The following is a 17,686-nucleotide window of genomic DNA, read 5'->3' as shown; positions in this document are numbered from 1 at the left end:
CATTTGAATTCTGTTCATGGGACAGAGTGCTCATCAGTTGCTCAATGGATTAACTCCTTGACAACTACAACTAGGGGAAATCTGGCCACTTAAGCACACCAGCTGCAAGGCTTCTGAATTGGTTAAGAGTGTTTGTTGAATTTCTGATTTAACAAAATGTATGTACTTTACCTATTCTTTTCCATTACCTTTATTTCTCTAAGTATTACAACACAGTATACAAAATGGAGGTGGACATTATAAATAAATAAATCTCCCTTGTATTTCCTATTAGAAGCGCTGGCAGAGACAATTTAACCTTCAGAGTTGATCCCTGCCAGTAATTTTCAGCATCCTATAAAGATTATCTTTCAACGATTTTCTGCACACAGTTCCTAGAGCCCTAACCCTTCACAAGGACAATTTCATTTCTCACATGGGAATTTTCCCTAGGTTCTTTTTTTTCAGATGGCTTTCTATTTTAGATAAGGGCAGGGACAGGAGAGTGGGGAGGTAGCTTAGCTTTAACCTCCAGAGCTGTGAAATCAAACAATGAGGCAGAAAATTATAGAAATATATAGTAAAAACTATATATATGTATAGTTGGATATATACATAGATATATATATCCAACATACACAGAATCTTATAAAATGAGGTCCTTTCTGCTAGCCACTACTTAACAACTCTCAAAATTTGGTGCTGTCATCCTAAATTAATAATAAAAACAGCTAGACATGTAATCCATAAAAGGACTATATTAGTCCATAAGATAGACTATTATTCCCATTATACATATTATAGTAATGATTATAATGGCAACAGCTATGGTTTACTGAATGTCTAACTACGTACCAGGCACCTTATTTGAGATGTCTTCATTTAATTCATACAGTAGGATTATAAGGTCAATGCTCCAGTTACTCCCATTACGCAGATGAAGAAACTGATCCCAGAGAGGATAAATAATTCACCCAAAATCTATGCTAATAAATGCTAGGATTTAAACTCTGACTGGCCTAATTCTAGACTTCTTGACCACTTTGCTACAATGCTTCAAACAAACACTAATTAAAAATCGCAATCAATTAGTAGTATAGAAAAAGACCTCTAAGAGTTATTGAACAAGTAATTTCTACCTCTTCCTTAGGGTCTCCATTCAAGCTTTCTGTCACTTTCACAGAGGTTCCTAAATTGAAACAAACCACAACTACACCCTGCATGCATATACAAACACATACGTCATATAATCACAAGGTTGTATTTCATATGTATCACAATAATGCTCATATGGCTACTCAACAGAATTCTATCAACACTCCATTTGTTTTTGCCTTACCATCAATATACAGGATCTAAGAGCAGAATCTACATGTGGATTCAACCTCCTACATCACACAGATTGTAGAGTGGTAGTTAACATTATGTAAGCACCTCCCACTGTTAGTGGTACTGTTCCACGCCCCTCACTGTATGGAAAGATAAAAGTTAATACCAAATTGAATCCATGTTTACAGACACAGCTGTCAACCATAGTCAGGATTTCATCCTTTCAAAGGCTAAGTAAGACCCAAGTTGAAGTGAAATGACATAGAATCACATGTGTCACACTTCCTAACTGTGGGTGGAAAGACCTTAAGAAATAACACTACAAAATGATTCCAAACATTACACCAAGTTTTACTCAAATGAAACATGGGTCGAGAACTTTGGGGCACCAATCTCATAGCCCCATGAATAAATACACATTTTCCCTGAATAAAAATAAATAATTTCATTATATAAAATCCATTTATATAATGGATTATATAAAATAATACTGTATACCATTATATAAAATAATACTGTAAAACAAACTTTGTAAGAATGTATATAATGTTACCACTTTATAGAGATAATTTAATGTTTTATTCCAGAAGAAAATGGAAGTCTCCATTCTGGAGTCAACTTCTAACATTAATATTCTTTTACTTGTGCTACGAAGGCCCATGAAGACTCAGGCTGTGAACCTAGGGGAAGGGAACAACCGCCATATTGCTCCAAGAAGTGGAGATGTGGTAGTTTTCTAAACTGTTTGAACTAGGACTCAATGGTACCATCAAACAATTATTTTCCTTTCTTTGACCACTAAATATAGAGATCAGTCTTCTCTGGGGGTAAGGGGTATCCTGTTATGAGCCACGTGAAGCCACGGGCTTGTCATTCGGAGCACTGCTTGCTCTGTTCTAAAATCTGGAAGACTCAAGGACTGCTGCTGCCCTCGACCATCTTCAAACAAATGGGAAGCTAATTTGCATAAGCCTCATTTCCATTTTATTCATCCTCTGCCCAAATCTAGATCAGAATGTTTTAATACCATCCCACTGTGGGCGATCACGCAAATTTCAAGGCTATCTGTGGTCAACAATTAGAAGGCGTGGGTTTCAGAGTTGAGTTTATGTTAGAAATTAAAAGCCACAATAAGAGAATGCCTGTTGCAAGATGGAGAATAAGAAAAACAAAAAGGCCAGCTAATACATAAAACATGAAAGAAACCTGAATCATCACTGTGGACTTCTAATCTAATCTCTTCGGATTAGCCAGAACGCCACTACTTTTGGAATGCCTAGGATGTACACCAGGTACTTTACTTGTGTTTCCACACTTATTCTTTGAAAGTATGTAGATAAATGAGGGCTTTCTTTTTTTACTCCTTGATATATAAGTAAAATCCCAGAGGAAAAAGAAAATCAAAAGGCAGGCATTTTTCTCAATCCGCTAAATAGCAGAAGCAAGATTGAAATACAGGAATGTCTGGCTCTACACCCATTTCCTTTACTCACCAGCCCACATGACCTGGCTTCTGCTGACTGATTGTTTTCTGATGATAGCTCGTCATATAGCAGGAATATGTCCTAACAAGTGTACACAAGAAACTTCAGCAATTCACTCCACTTTTGGGTGTTTTCTTCTCTTTGAACATTAAACAGACTAAGACAAACCGTTAACTTTAACGAAACTCTACTAAGGTTTATGAACCAGATGTTTAGGTATGTGTGAATATTATTTTCTAAAAATAAATTGGCTCGATGCCATCTTAAAGGTATTATAATAAAGGTGCATGCATGCTCTCGCACATATATGAACACAAACTTATTTTGCAAATGTAATCCCATTAAAAAGGAAAAACAAAATTACTTCTGAAAACTTCTGAAAATCCCATTCAAAGGGAAAAACAAAATTACTTTTGAAAACTGCAAAAATCTTCCAACACCAACAGTACCTTCCCTGGCTCATTAATTCTAGCCTAAATTTGCTACTGTCAGGCAAACCAGGCACACTGTCCAGCAGACACCCACCTGCTATTAGGCTGAATGTGCCCGGCATCTTGACATTCTATTGATTCCAATCCAAAGCTTATGTAAAAAAGGCAGCTCAGAGTCCAAAAGGAATTTCAGCCACAAATACTTTGGGAGAAATCCAAGCAACTAAAAACAGAAAGAAAGACAAGATGCAAATCTGAGTGACAAAACTGAGACAACCCAAGCCAGACTGGAGAATGTTCAAGGACAAATCTCCAAATGACCCAGGCATCAACCTTTTGGATAACCACTTATTTAAAAAAAAAAAAAAAATCTAATACCCTGTGCATGGAATGACCAGCCCTGACCCAATCTAGAGTATTGGTGGATATATTCACAAAGAAGTATTCAGTAGTATCCCAGTGGCATTGCTTTTAAAGACAGCCCTGTCATTTTTGCCCTGTAAATTATTCAGGGCAAAATTACATATTCAGTAGAAACTTTCCATCTCATAAATACAGTCTTGATAATGACAAAGAATTCAAACTATTAAGCAGTTAAAATGAACCAGAAACTATGTAAAGTGCTTAAGAATATCAGTCTTTGCATCTTCAAAACCACCCCATGGGCTAAGGATTTTATTTCCATTTTATAGATAAGGAAAATTGGGGTTCTGAGAGGCAAATTAATTTGCTCCAAGTGGCTGGAAAATGAGATACTAGAAAAGAGAGGACAACAGGATTCATTTATAAATTTTCTGACACTTTCCAGCCCTTCCCCACCTCTCCCAAATAACCTAAGCACAGATGAAACGGGTTTATGTCCAATTTCCAAATCCTGGTACTTGTGGCTTTGGTGGCGGCTGCTTGTCACAGTCAACTCTGTATGAATAAGCTGGCTCCAGAGGGTTCTTTAAAGCCAACCAATTCCCCCAGTCTTCATTTTAGCCAAGAGAAGACACACATTTCAAAATAAAAATAAATACATAAAAAGGAAGAAGGAGAAACCCATAATCCCAGAAAGCAGCATGGATTGCATCTGGTCCTGGTTCCCCCACTCCAGCCTCCCACTCTCACCAGCACACTGCACAGCTCCCACTGACTTCAAAGGCAGCTCCCGGGGGAAGGAGAAACAAAAGTCCAACAGGGCTGGCAGAAAGGAGGACCTTATCCATAGAGGGGGATGGGAGAGGAACAGAGATTCACTGCAGACGCCAGTCGTCTCAAAACAAGAATTCAAAGTGTTTTCCCAAAGCTGATTTCTATGAGGGGTGTTGGGGTGGATCAGAAGGTTGAGACTCCAACTGGGAGAGATGTGTTTCTGCTGCTCAAATATTTCCCAGGTTTGCAAGACATCTCCAGCCTTTGGAGCGCCTTCTGGTTTCAGGAGAAGGGATGGCCATCCAGGTCTCAATGAGACTCAATTAACTCCTCCCATGACAAGGCAGCTGTATTTCACCATCCAGTAGAGCTGCCTGTGATTTTTTTGTGTGTGTGCATCGATTCAATTTGAAGCAACACTTCTTTGGTGAAAGAATGCCCCCTGGGTTGAGGTACATAAAGTAAATATTTGAAAAAATCAGAAAGTTCCTTAAAAGAGGTTTATTATATCCCTCAACCTGTATCTCCCTACGATGCTACGATGACTATTTTCTTTGCCTGTGTCAGGGTTGAAAGCTTTGTCCTGAAGTCAGGCCTGTCCTCCTTCCCCGTGCTCTGCCTCTGATTTATAAGCTGACTTCTCCGAGACAGCACTTAGCCATCTGTCCTCGGTTTATCACCCATTGGTTACCACTGTTATTGTTGCCATTAGTATTCAAAATGATTATAGACTTATAAAGTTGTTCTCTTCTGATAATAATGTTTGCAATATACTTTTATACTGCCTAGTTAATATAGTGAGCCTGTGATTTTTTTGCTCTGGCACAAGTCACACAAAAACTGTTGCAGGAGAATATTGAGCAGATTTCTAAATGTCTACATGGAGAACTACGGGCTAAAACACAGGTGCCTATATATATAGATGCATAAAATATATATAAAATATATAAATATATAAATATATTTATATAAAATATATATATTTATATAAATATATATAAATTTATATATAAATATATAAACATATATAAATTTATATATTTTATATATACATATATAAATTTATATATTTTATATATACATATATAAAGATATGTTTATATATAAATTTATATATTTTATATACAAATGTATAAATATATTTTTATATGTAAATATACATAAATATATTTTTATATATATAAATATATATATTTAAACAACAAACTGGATGTCCTTTTGTGCATAGGTGACAACAAAAAGGTGGCAGTGGATGCAACATTAGAAACACTGGGCCCTTTCCTGCTCAACTCAGTTTGACACAATCTCCAGAGACAGTGATAGCCATTTCCTGAATAAAGGCCAAAGTCTGCTCATGACCTTCTCGCACAAGTCCTATTGACAGTTAAAAAAATAAAAAAGTAAATCAGGCCCTAGTGTGGTAGCTCACACCTGTAATCCCAGTGCCTTGGGAAACCAAGGCCAGAGGATCGCTTGAGGACAGGAGTTTGAGGCCAGCCTGGGCAACACTGTGAGACTCCATATCTACAAAAAACCTTAGCCAGGTGCAGTGTTGCACTCCTGTAGTCGTAGCTACTCGAGAGACTGAGGCAGGAGGACCACTTGTGCCCAGGAGTTTCAGATTACAGCAAGCTATGACTGCACCACTGTACTCTGACCTGGGCAACACAGTGAGACCCTGTCTCAAAAGAAAAAAAATATAATCAGGAAAACACATATGGAAGGTAGGGCATAGTCCTCAGAGGCTAATAGCCAGACTAAAAGAGAGGAGACTGCCTAGAAAACAGAGTCTTGAAAGGGAGCATGGCTGCAGGGAATTAACAAAAATCCATGCATCTCCTTTTAGAGACAGCAGCAGTGAGCTTGTGACTAGAATTCTCCTCTTCATGCATGTGCTTAAGTTGAATGTCAACAGGAATTTTGTAAGAGCACTGCAGGGGAAAATGGATTCATTTGTCATCTAAAATGAATCATTTCACTTCCTCTCCTCCATTTTTATATATATTGACAAAATATAAAAATACATTTTTGAAAAATCAATCCAGCTTTGTAGTTTTCTACTCAAATGCAAAAGTAGCCACCAGAATTATAAGATTCAAAAGCCCTTCCCTATATTATTTAAATAGGGTTCCCCCAAAATGGGATTCCATGGGCCTCAGATTTACCAACCCCAAGCGAAAACCGCAAGTGGTAATGCATTACAAATCGCTCATCGTTTATTTTGAGGTTTGAATTTCCATTTTATTTTTAATAATAGCTTCACAGTTCACTGACAAATGTCCTGAACTATATTTAGAAGAATAACAGTAGTTAAGATAAGGAGCACACATGGGCAGAGCTGGCTTTCCACTTTTTCTAAATAGAAATACAAAACGTGTGCACATTTTGTGAATTTCATGTCAAAGATTTGGGGTCTGCCAGAAGAATTTCTGCTCCCCTCTGATGGCTGAACGTCAATGCTCTTTCAGATACATTTGGAATACTTTCAAGGTGTGTCTACAATACCTTTCCTCCAATGCAATAGAATATTTCCACCACCAAACAAGCAACTAGTTTTAATATGGAGAGCTGCAAATCTGAAATGGGTTTGAAAACAAATAGGACAAACAGCTTGTTAACCAACCCCTAAAAGGTCCAACCAGTGTGTACTGCCATTGCATTTGGAATTAGATTTTCGGAAATTGGAAAACACTGTCTTTGGCTTTCCTTAAAAGAATGCTGGAGGCAGCCATTCCATTACTGGGTATATACCCAAAGGACTATAAATCATGCTGCTATAAAGACACATGCACACGTATGTTTATTGCCGCATTATTCACAATAGCAAAGACTTGGAACCAACCCAAATGTCCAACAATGATAGTCTGGATTAAGAAAATGTGGCACATATACACCACGGAATACTATGCAGCCATAAAAAATGATGAGTTCATGTCCTTTGTAGGGACATGGATGAAATTGGAAATCATCATTCTCAGTAAACTATCGCAAGAACAAAAAACCAAACACCGCATATTCTCACTCATAGGTGGGAATTGAACAATGAGAACACATGGACACAGGAAGGGGAACATCACACTCTGGGGACTGTTGTGGGGTGGGGGGAGGGGGGAGGGATAGCATTGGGAGATATACCTAATGCTAGATGACGAGTTAGTGGGTGCAGCACACCAGCATGGCACATGTATACATATGTAACTAACCTGCACATTGCGCACATGTACCATAAAACCTAAATATAATAATAATAAAAATAAATAAATAAATAAATAAATAAATAAAATGGCAAATCAAGAAACAGAAAAAAAAAAAAAGAATGCTGGAGGCAAGCAATATGCTGATTATTTTTCAAAGGAGGAGAAGAAGGTGTTGAAAGCTTTTAATAACATGTAAAGCTCCCAGTTTGCAAGCACCAAACACAAAACAATGGTAATGGTTTAGCACTTCATAAATGTATGCCATTCTGTCTACTGTTTGGAGACAGCAAATACTTTTGGACAAATTACAATGTCTGTGCCTTTATGCCTAAATAAAGGAAAACAGCCAAATACTTTGAGGCATCAGAAGATAACCATGGTGATGGAAATACACAGCTCTTGCCATGAAAGAAAAAAAAAAAGTAAATACTTATAATTAAAACAGCACTAGAGCTGAAAGAAACCCGGATAACTGAGGTCATGAGTTTTTGAGGCTGCCACCGTCAGCCAGAATTTCAAATATAGCACACATTTTGAGTAAAGGAAGATCATTTTACCTCATGCTTGGTCGTGGTGAGCTCCAAAGTAGGTTATTAATCAGAGGAAACACAGCATATAAATAAACAAGTCCATGAACAATCTCTTAATGAGTTAGTGCAATAAGTACCCTTTCTAATTCCAGAATATACCCTCACAAATGGAGTTTTAAAGGCAAGAGGGAATTAAGGTTTTCTGAGCTCCTTAAAAGCTATACCCCTCCCAGGCATTGTGCTAGGCACTTAACATATATTACTTGCTTTAATCTTCTCCATAGCCCAGCCAAGTAAGTGGCATTATCACTTCTTTACAGATGAATATTTGACACACAGACTTGAAGGCATTTAGCTGTGGACTAGGGCTTCAGCAGCTGGATGAAGGGCAACAAAGCCAGGCTCATTCTGTCTTCCCTCCTAAACACTTTCACTCTCTGCAGCTCTTCTAGAGGTTTAAATTGCTGCCCATTGTTCTTTATTCATTAGTCCATTTGCCCTATGGAAAAAAAAGTGCAGTTGAGGGAAGGATTTCCAATGCTCGTTGTACAAAACAGTGGTTTGGGGCCTCAGGGAAGCAAACTGTTCATCTCATTTCCCCACTGACTACCCTTTGCCTGGAATCACCACTGTGCCTGACCCAACACAGACAACTCTTTTATTTCCCCAGGTCCAATCTAACATGTGCTTACCAAAAAGTTAAGTAAATTTGGGAACACTTGGTTTTTGACCTGCAGAACCCCTTAATTCCTTCGACAACAATATTTTAAGGTGGAAAATCAGAAGTATTAGTAGATATTTTTGAGTTTGAAAAAAAATGTTTTAAGAACTAATCAAACTGTCCTCACCTGCAGTCACAGAAGCTGTTATTCCATCCACCCACATTCCACCCCAAAGCACCCAGAAGCAGCAGATCCTTGACAATCACAACCACCATTGCAGGCTCTGTGCTAGTATGTGCTATATTCACAAGGTAAGTGTGCCTATTAGGGGCCTAGAAAATCACATTTGAAAACTTATTAAATAAAAGCCAAAGCAAAAATATTTGCTTTCCGAATGGCCACAGGCCTTTTTTGCTGAGTCAGTTTGTAATAACTGTGGGTGGTACCCAGAGATCAATTTCAATAGAAATGAATCCTGGCTTTGTTAGTGCTGACCTGGTTTGCTCTTGAACAATGGCCAATGCCTTGGTTTCCTACCTTGTTTGGTATGTCTTGGGTAAATTTTTTCCAAAGGAGCCCAAAGAAGTACAATGTAACTATAGTAAGAAATAGTCTATTTGAAAGAATAACTATTTGTGAAGACAACAAATTGGTCTGTGAGGAGGTCTTAGATTTCTTACACACCTCACATCAAGATACTTTGCAATTTAGGAGAAGATGGCAGTATCCACATGAGAAAGATTGCAACAAATTTCTGTATGAAATGATGGCTTAATAGGAGCCATGTGGTTAAATTCCTTGATACTCTAAAAAAAAAAAATCTTCTATTTATTTAAGAAATAAAAGTGAATGCTGCACTGGCAAAATGCAACAGAAAGAGAAGAAAAGGAACCAAAAATTAAAAAGGCATCTCCAAATTTCCAGTATAATGGTTCTCAAAAGGACTCAGAATACGTTTTAATGGGCAGTACCAAAGCCTCTATAAACCCTCTGTCTCAAGGTCCTTTGTAACCTCTCAGCATTAGCTTTTGTGAAAGAATTGAGATTTTCCTGGCTGTATGGCATGAGGCATTGCCAAACAAGATAAAACAAGATTCGAATATTGCGTGGGACATATGCATGCAAGAACATGCATTATCAGAAATTCAAATAGACCTATTTTTATTTATTATTTATCTTCTATTCTTATGTATTATACTATTATACATATAAAATGTATTTTATTTATATATAAAATATTATCATTTATCCTCTATTTTTATGTATTAAAACTATCAACTCTAATAACAAAATAATGAAATAGTCATGCGGAAATTTTGAATGAACTATTTTTGAGCTGGTTAATGGTGCAGCCCAGATGCCCTTATCACTAGTATGCTTCACGGTGTCCTGGGAAGAACTCTGAAAATCTGAACTACTGGGACCTTCCCCTGTGGATCCAGCCTCTTATGGGCCAAGCACCACTATGTTTACAAGCTCCCAGGTGAGCCTTGATGCACAGCCATTTGAAAATGATCTGGCAACTCAGACTAATCAAAAGAAATGAGGAAGACACAACAAGACAGATTTCTCTGATGGCTCAACTCACTCCACTGAGCCTTTAGATGTGGTATAAAAGTCTTAAATCTTAAAGCAGTGTTTACTTGAGATTGTCAAAAGGAGATCATGTAAACCCAAATAATGGCTGCAAAAATACTGTCCTGGACTACTTCATTACCCAGATGAGGAGGCTGAGGGGAAAATCATTCTCACCCTAAATTAGCAGTCCAGAAACAAAACCAAGAATAGAACCCCTGACACCTGATGTCAGAATTTACCTCATGCTGTCACTGTTAAACAATTCCTCCTCACATCCTGTGTCTTGAACAGCTGAAAGGGTTGGCACACCCAGCAGAAGGAGCTGAGACATTTTTCCAGGCTTAGCTGAAGTGCAAACTCCCTCACTACAAAGCAAATGGCCAATCACGGTGGAGCATAAAGAAACCCACATCTGATTCAGAAATTACCTCAACAGTTGTAAACTGCTTCTTCATTTTATCAGAGAAAGCTAATATAATATTAAAAGTGAGTAAAGAAAAATCTAATTGCACTGCCCTAAAAGTAAAACTCAATTACTTTTTGCTCCCAAAGGTGTGTGTGTATGTGTGTGAGAGAGAGAGAGATGTGTGAGTATGATGTATGTGATATGTGTGATGTGTGAGTGTGATGAGCGGGGTAGGAGTGAAGGGGTGGGAGAGGGAGGGTCTCCCTCTCTTAGCGGGATTTTTTTCTCTGTGATATATCAGCTTTTTAAAATAACTCGCCACCCATCCCTCTATTTACATTGATAGGAACTTTCCTCTGATGGAGGATATGATAGACAAATCTGGGTTGCTGACTATGAGTTTCAACCCAGTTCTATGCCCAAAATGATGACTCACAAAGAAATGTATGCACACAAAACTGTGACTAATCAGAGATAGGAATGACTAAAAAACTGAAGCATGGCATGTATGTAGTAAGAATTCAGCAGAGTGGAAAGTGGTGAGTAATAAAAACTCTCTCTTGAGAGAGTTACTCAGACTTGTGTTCAAATCCAGGTTCCACAGGCCATGAGACCTGGACAGGCTACTCAAACCCTCTAAGTGCCTTAGCCATCTGTAACATATAAATAACAGCAACTAACTCAAAGGGCTACTGTGAAGAGTAAGTCAATTAATATGTTTGAACTATCTTCCACAAGCAGGGCACAAGGCACACTAAATGTATAGAATGAGAAGCATGAATGTGTGTTTCTGTGGACCCAGTGGGTCAGCCAGTCACCATATACTTACAGGGACTAAAGCACAAAACTTACTCTGTGCCTAGCAACACGCAGGACAAATGAGCTATAAAAGAATAGCAAGGGCTACTGTCTGCACATAACTGTCTCATAATCAGTTAACCAACACATGCTTAATAACAGCCCTGCCATGAATACGGGATATGAATAATTACGCAGACAATACAAAAAATTACTGGATATACTGTCCTGCTCCCTATGTCTGGGTTGAGGAGATAACGCATACCTGCTTGAGAAGTTAATGAAAATGACAGTTAAATAACAACTACAAAAGAACATAAAAGTACACATGGCAGTTCCTGATGAATAGCCCAAAGTGGTATAATTGATAATGACTATGAGCTCCGAGAAAAAGGGAACCACCGTGAGTTAAAACAGTCTGGGAATTCTTCATGGAAGATAAGCCACTTAAGATTGGCCTTGAAAGAGGAGTAGGATTTAGATAAGCAGAGAAGAGGAAATCCTAGGTTTATGATCTAAGTAAAGACACAGAAATGAGAAAACACAGGGCTGAGTGATGACTTCAAGATATAAAGTACATGATTTGTGTTGTTTGTAGCAGTGAATGCCAGACACAACAGTGAGGTCATAGCTGTCTAGGCCAGGGGTTCTCAACATTTTATGGTTTGTCTCACCCCTATGCAGCTGTCAGATAATAATAGTGATCATTCTCAAGGCTCTGGACCCCAAAATATTTGGGGTTGCATAGGTAAGACTGGTTGCAGATTATAGGAAATTGCTAGTAAACTGGCACTATCCCATCCTTCCAAAACACATACACAGATACTCACCTTTCTATTTCACTGAATGCAAAACAATGGTGTCTCTTGACAAATGGTTTAGGTCACTGTAGTGAGAAACAAGAGCCACTGAGAGCTTTGACACACCACATCATGAGACGCTTGATAAGCAAAAAAGTCCTGTGTTCTTCGGACATCAAATACACAAGAAATCAGAGAAGCTGTGCCTCCCTTCGGCTCTGTCCCTATGCTGACCCACCATAGCCCACCTAAATAAGATTCCTCCTACTCCACCATGGTAAGCACGTTGAGGAAATATTCCATACTGGTTACATTTGATTCTAATTCTTGGAATCAATCTTTGGTATAGCCAGCCTTTGAGCATGTCGATCGAAGGGAAGAGCAGAGATTATACAAACCATTTCTTCTTCCTTACATCTACATCAATCACCCCATCCACTGGTTACACTCTTCATGCTGCCAGTTGTCAACAGTTAAGTGAAAATGTCATATTATACATTATTCGACCACCTAATAATTCAATATTCTCCCCACCCCACAACTTTTTTTATAGTTTGTTAAAATTTCTGAAACTATTATATAAGAAGGTGATAATTTCTTTTCTGAAAGAAATTACAGAATATAAAAACATGACAGCAGACCCTAAGTTAACATGATGGGATTCTTAAGATGACATCATTTTCTACAGAAACACATTCACAGATATCATCCAGGGCTGAAGTAAAGTATATCCATTGAAACCATCTCAGTCTTGAGCAAAGCAGATGAAGAAAAGCCCTGAGTTCCAAATCTTCAGGATGTTACCAGGACCCTAGATCTACTGTCACCACCTACCATCATCCAAATGCAACATTACTGAAAACCATAAACTTTAAGTAACAGAGGCTTTAAAATCTAAACTCTTGATTCAGTAAAGTGCAAAGAAAAGGCAAGTATAATGGAATACATTAAGCCACCAGAGTTGTTTTTTAAAAAAATAAGGAGAATTTGGCCAGGCACGGTGGCTCACACCTGTAATCCCAGCACTTTGGGAGGCCGAGACAGGCGGATCATGAGGTCAGGAGCTCAAGACCATCCTGGCTAACACGGTGAAACCCCATCTCTACTAAAAAAAAAATACAAAAGTTTAGCTGGGCGTGGTGGCAGGTGCCTGTAGTCCCAGCTACTCAGGAGGCTGAGGCAGGAGAATGGTGTGAACCCGGGAGGCAGAGCTTGCAGTGAGCCGAGATGGTGCCACTGCACTCCAGCCTCGGCAACAGAGCAAGACTCTGTCTCAAAAAATAAATAAATAAATAAATAAATAAATAAATAAATAAATAAATAAAATAAAAATAAGGAGAATTTAAAGGGAAACACAAACCTAAAAAAGTCTGTAAAACTACGCACTTCACTCTTTGCTCTTTCATTAACTGTACAAACTGAAGCACAACTACGCAATGTTTTAAAAAATAATAATTGATAGCTAAATGTAAAGTCATTTGGATACTTCTAATACTGTAATCAGATTAAGGTAAGAAAGTAAGACTATGAATTCTAATTCCTAAAATGAAAAGGAAGTTGAATTGTTACATGTTCAATTTTCATATGTGTTTACTGAGTTATTTACAACATCCTCACATAGAATCTAATTTGGAGTTGGAATGTGACACCTATAAAAACCAAGGTCTTCCATCTTTAATATTCGATGCAAACTTGACAAGGAACCAGAGAACATTTTCAAAGGAGCCCAAGGTACAATTTATGTGTCAAAATAACAGCTCTACCCTCTTGGGTGATGGCTGTTAATATCAGAAGCTAGAGAACGGGATGGTGGAGATACACAGTCTTACTTGGTATGAAAGCTTGTCACTTTCTGTTTTTGATTTCTGTAAGGCTGAAAGACGGTATGCCCATTTGGAGAAAGGCTGTTTAAAGAACACTGTGGTAGAAAAATGGCCATATCAACATCTTACAAATATCACTAAGACCCACTGTCACGTTAACGTGATCCTACAATTCAATCTGGCCAAAACTTTTAAAAGAAAGTTTGGTCATAACAACACCTGTCATCATTTTTTTGGCTAATGCAAAATCCCTCCAAAAGCACAGAAAAAGAAAATGCTTTAATAACGTGATTTCAGGATTGGTATTCTGCTATTGTCTCATCACTGTGTAGCAAGATAAATGTATTTTTTATTAGCTTTGCTAAAACCAAAACAAACTGTGGTAACCAAAGGGCTAGGGGACAAAATAAACCTCATCTGAAATTCTTACAGTGCATTCCTCACTGTGACTGTCTGCACACTTTATGAGAACTCTAAAGTACACATCCAATGTCCTGGTTCCTAATGGTGCCTTTGTCTCTAACATTTATCTCTAAGGACCGAGTTGAATGCATCCAGTGTGGGTGGTGTTTGCTGCATGAGCTGATCTTTCCTTCCTGCTGTCCTTGCCCTGTCCTGGTCCCACAGTCCCAGCACAGAGGACTCCACTAGACTCTGCCCTCCCTGCTGCTCCTGGTATGGTTTCCTGGTCAGCTGAGGGAACCAGAGGAGCACAAACTTCCCCTTCACTCCATGCCAGGCTGGCAAAAGGAAACCTACATTGCCCACAGTGGGCTTGACAATCGGTGTGGGGGGATGGCAGAGCTGCTTCAGGCAGATTTCTCTTTTCTTTCTAGGAGAAATTCAAGAACAATGCTCAAAGGCAAAAATGGTAATCTGGAGTGGCTAAAATGTCCTCCTTTGTCCCCACAGAGCCCTCATGAGTTTGTCACAAAGCCTAAAAATCCACCACCTATGAAGTCTTTTGTTTCAGTGAAGAGTTGCAGTCACTAGGAAACTGCTACTATGTGTCATGAAAGGGTTTACTGATCCATCAGTACCACCATTGGGATTTCTAAAATAAAAGATAGATTGGCAGGCAAATCCTTAGGAGAAGGGAGACGAGGGAAAAGAGGAGACAGACGGAATGAGTGAGAGGCAGAGAGAGGCAGCTGATATACACCAGGCACTGTGCTAGATGATTTACATACCACATATGTTAACTTCTGAAGTCCGTAATGGCATCTCCAGGTTACAGGTAGTAAAACTGGGTTTCCAAAAGTTAAGTAGGTGAGAGAAGAAAGGTAAACATCCCAGAAACAGGGAGAGAGAGCAGCAAAGGTTGGGATCCGTAGTGAAGTAGCCTCATTAATTGTGTGGCGAACAGTGCAGGATCAGGCCATTGAGTCCCTGAAGAAGTTCATGGAAACAAAGAGAAAAAGAACAACAACAACAAAAAGCAGGAACTGGATTTGAAGCCCAAACACCACCTCTTGTGCAATTTGGTCCAGAGCTGGTCCAGACTTCTTGAATGTGAGCACATTTTTTAACTAAAATCCCCAACTGCAGGATATACCAGAAAAAAAATTAAATTCATTCAGAAACATACCTAGCAATGACCACTGACTTGGTACTGATGCCTTACACATGGTCCTTGAGCCTGTCCAATCATTTTATGATTTCCATGTTCACTCTCCTTACAATAAGCCTTTCAAGTGCACAAGTAGGAAAGCAAAACTCAGCCCATTCAGCGAGAAACTGAATGACTTACCTAGGGCAGAACTAGAGCCAAAACTATGTGCTCTGCCTCCAAGCCCCACGATCTTCCCCCAGCAATCATCCCCCCGCAGATCAGCAAGGTCCTATGAACAAAGGCAATGCCTACCCCTACTTCCCTATCTCATCTTTATTTGTCCCCTTATAAAACAGGGAAAGGGTCAAATTCGCAAGGAACCCTCCACAAGGAGAACAAAAACAAATAAGTAGTCAGGCCTCTTTCCTGTGGTACTGTACAGGCCTTCTGTAACTCACCTGCTGAGAGGACGGCAAGTCATGCTGTTTCTAGGGGAAGTTAACATTCCCCTGATCTCTATAGAAAAAATAAAAATCAGGCCTTGTGCGGTGGCTCACGCTTGTAATCCCAGCACTTTGGGAGGCTGAGGCGGGAGGATCAAGAGGTCAGGAGTTCTAGACCAGCCTGGCCAATATGGTGGAACCCCGTCTCTACTAAAAATAAAAAAAAGTAGCCGGCCATGGTGGCGCGCACCTGTAATCCCAGCTACTCGGAAGGCTGAGGCGGAAGAATCACTTGAACCCAGAAGGCGGAGGTTGCAGTGAGCAGAGATCATGCCACTGCACTCCAGCCTGGGTGACAGAGTGAGATTCCGTCTAAAAAAAAAAAAAAATCACGTAAGTCACTTCCTGTGTGCTAGGTCCTCTTCTAAGTCTTTCACATATATTAACTCTTTCAATCCTCACAAACACTCTAAGAGTAGATACTCTAACTATGTGCATTGTACAGAAAGATACTGAGGCAGGGTGATGCAGAAACTTACTCACGCTCCTGAAGAAGTGGCAGAGCTAAGATATGAGCCAATGCAGTCTGGCTCCAGAATCCATGCTCTTAACCAGCATAATGTGGCAACTGGGCACACACACACATTGCAAACACGGAGTGTATGCTTTTCTAGAAAGCCTCAAATTGGTCTAATAAAGGAAGATGCTGAAGGAAGCTTCGAGACTCCAGGTATCTTTGGAGCTTCTATTACATGCAGACACCCACCAGGGATGGGGAAACCACAGCCTTCAGGAAACTGTCCAGTGTCCATGGGATTCTGAGGGGACATGTCAAACATGGCAGCTCAAATATGATGCTTTCACCCACTTTCTTGAAGCCCAAACTTTATGCACGTGCTTGCAGGTACTTTCCCCCAAACCCAGCCCCTCTGATAAAATTACCATGAAGTGAAAGCATAAATAAATTTTTCATTTAAACAGGTTCTAACCGATGTGTCCTTCCCCCAACTTTCAATGACACTGTTTCAATCATGAGAAATTTTGTGTGACCCATGGAAACTATGTTGATTACTTTTTAGGCACAACAGAAATATTAATACTGCCTCAAAGTTCTGTGCTGTATTACTCTTTATCTGGCAGAAACGGACCGCTTTTTCATCATGACTAATTCACAAATGACCAAACTGAAAAATATTTATGTTTGCTTCATTCCTGGGAAGCTGATACATAGAAGGGATATGTTCTCTTTTTTTCATGCTGAAGATTTCATAGTATCCAACACTGAGACTATTTTTCAGCCACGAGATGACACTTTCTTCCCCTGCAACCAGGCCAGGAACATAAACCTTGTACATTCTACCATATGTATTTGGATCAACTACTGAACAATACTAAATATTGCATTTTCCAAAGTGCTTTCACCTAAATAGCTGCAGAAATTTCTATCTTGCACACATACATACACACACAACAATGGAAGTTAAGAGGACTGAGTGTTCCTTTAGGATTCAACTTGAGAATTTACCTTTGATTATCT

The 17,686-nt window shown here is 39.1% G+C and overlaps 1 protein-coding gene across 5 annotated transcripts in view; it reads right to left on the bottom strand.

Moving 5' to 3' along the window:
- The window catches only part of FLRT2 (fibronectin leucine rich transmembrane protein 2), a 101,911-nt gene that overhangs the window by 44,326 nt on the left and 39,899 nt on the right, over positions 1-17,686 (bottom strand). For 2 of the 5 annotated variants that reach the window (XM_063651952.1, XM_063651954.1), the window contains exon 2: positions 3,318-3,446. The exons of the other annotated variants lie outside the window; for them this stretch is intronic. The gene's annotated coding sequence lies outside the window, so the exon portion shown is untranslated. The remainder of the gene's footprint in view (positions 1-3,317; positions 3,447-17,686) is intronic. 5 annotated transcript variants of the gene reach the window in all.

Source organism: Pongo pygmaeus, chromosome 15, assembly GCF_028885625.2.
Source record: "Pongo pygmaeus isolate AG05252 chromosome 15, NHGRI_mPonPyg2-v2.0_pri, whole genome shotgun sequence".
Taxonomy (NCBI): domain Eukaryota; kingdom Metazoa; phylum Chordata; class Mammalia; order Primates; family Hominidae; genus Pongo; species Pongo pygmaeus.
Note: the sequence above shows the minus strand (reverse complement) of the source record. Positions and strands in the feature narration are given on the sequence as shown.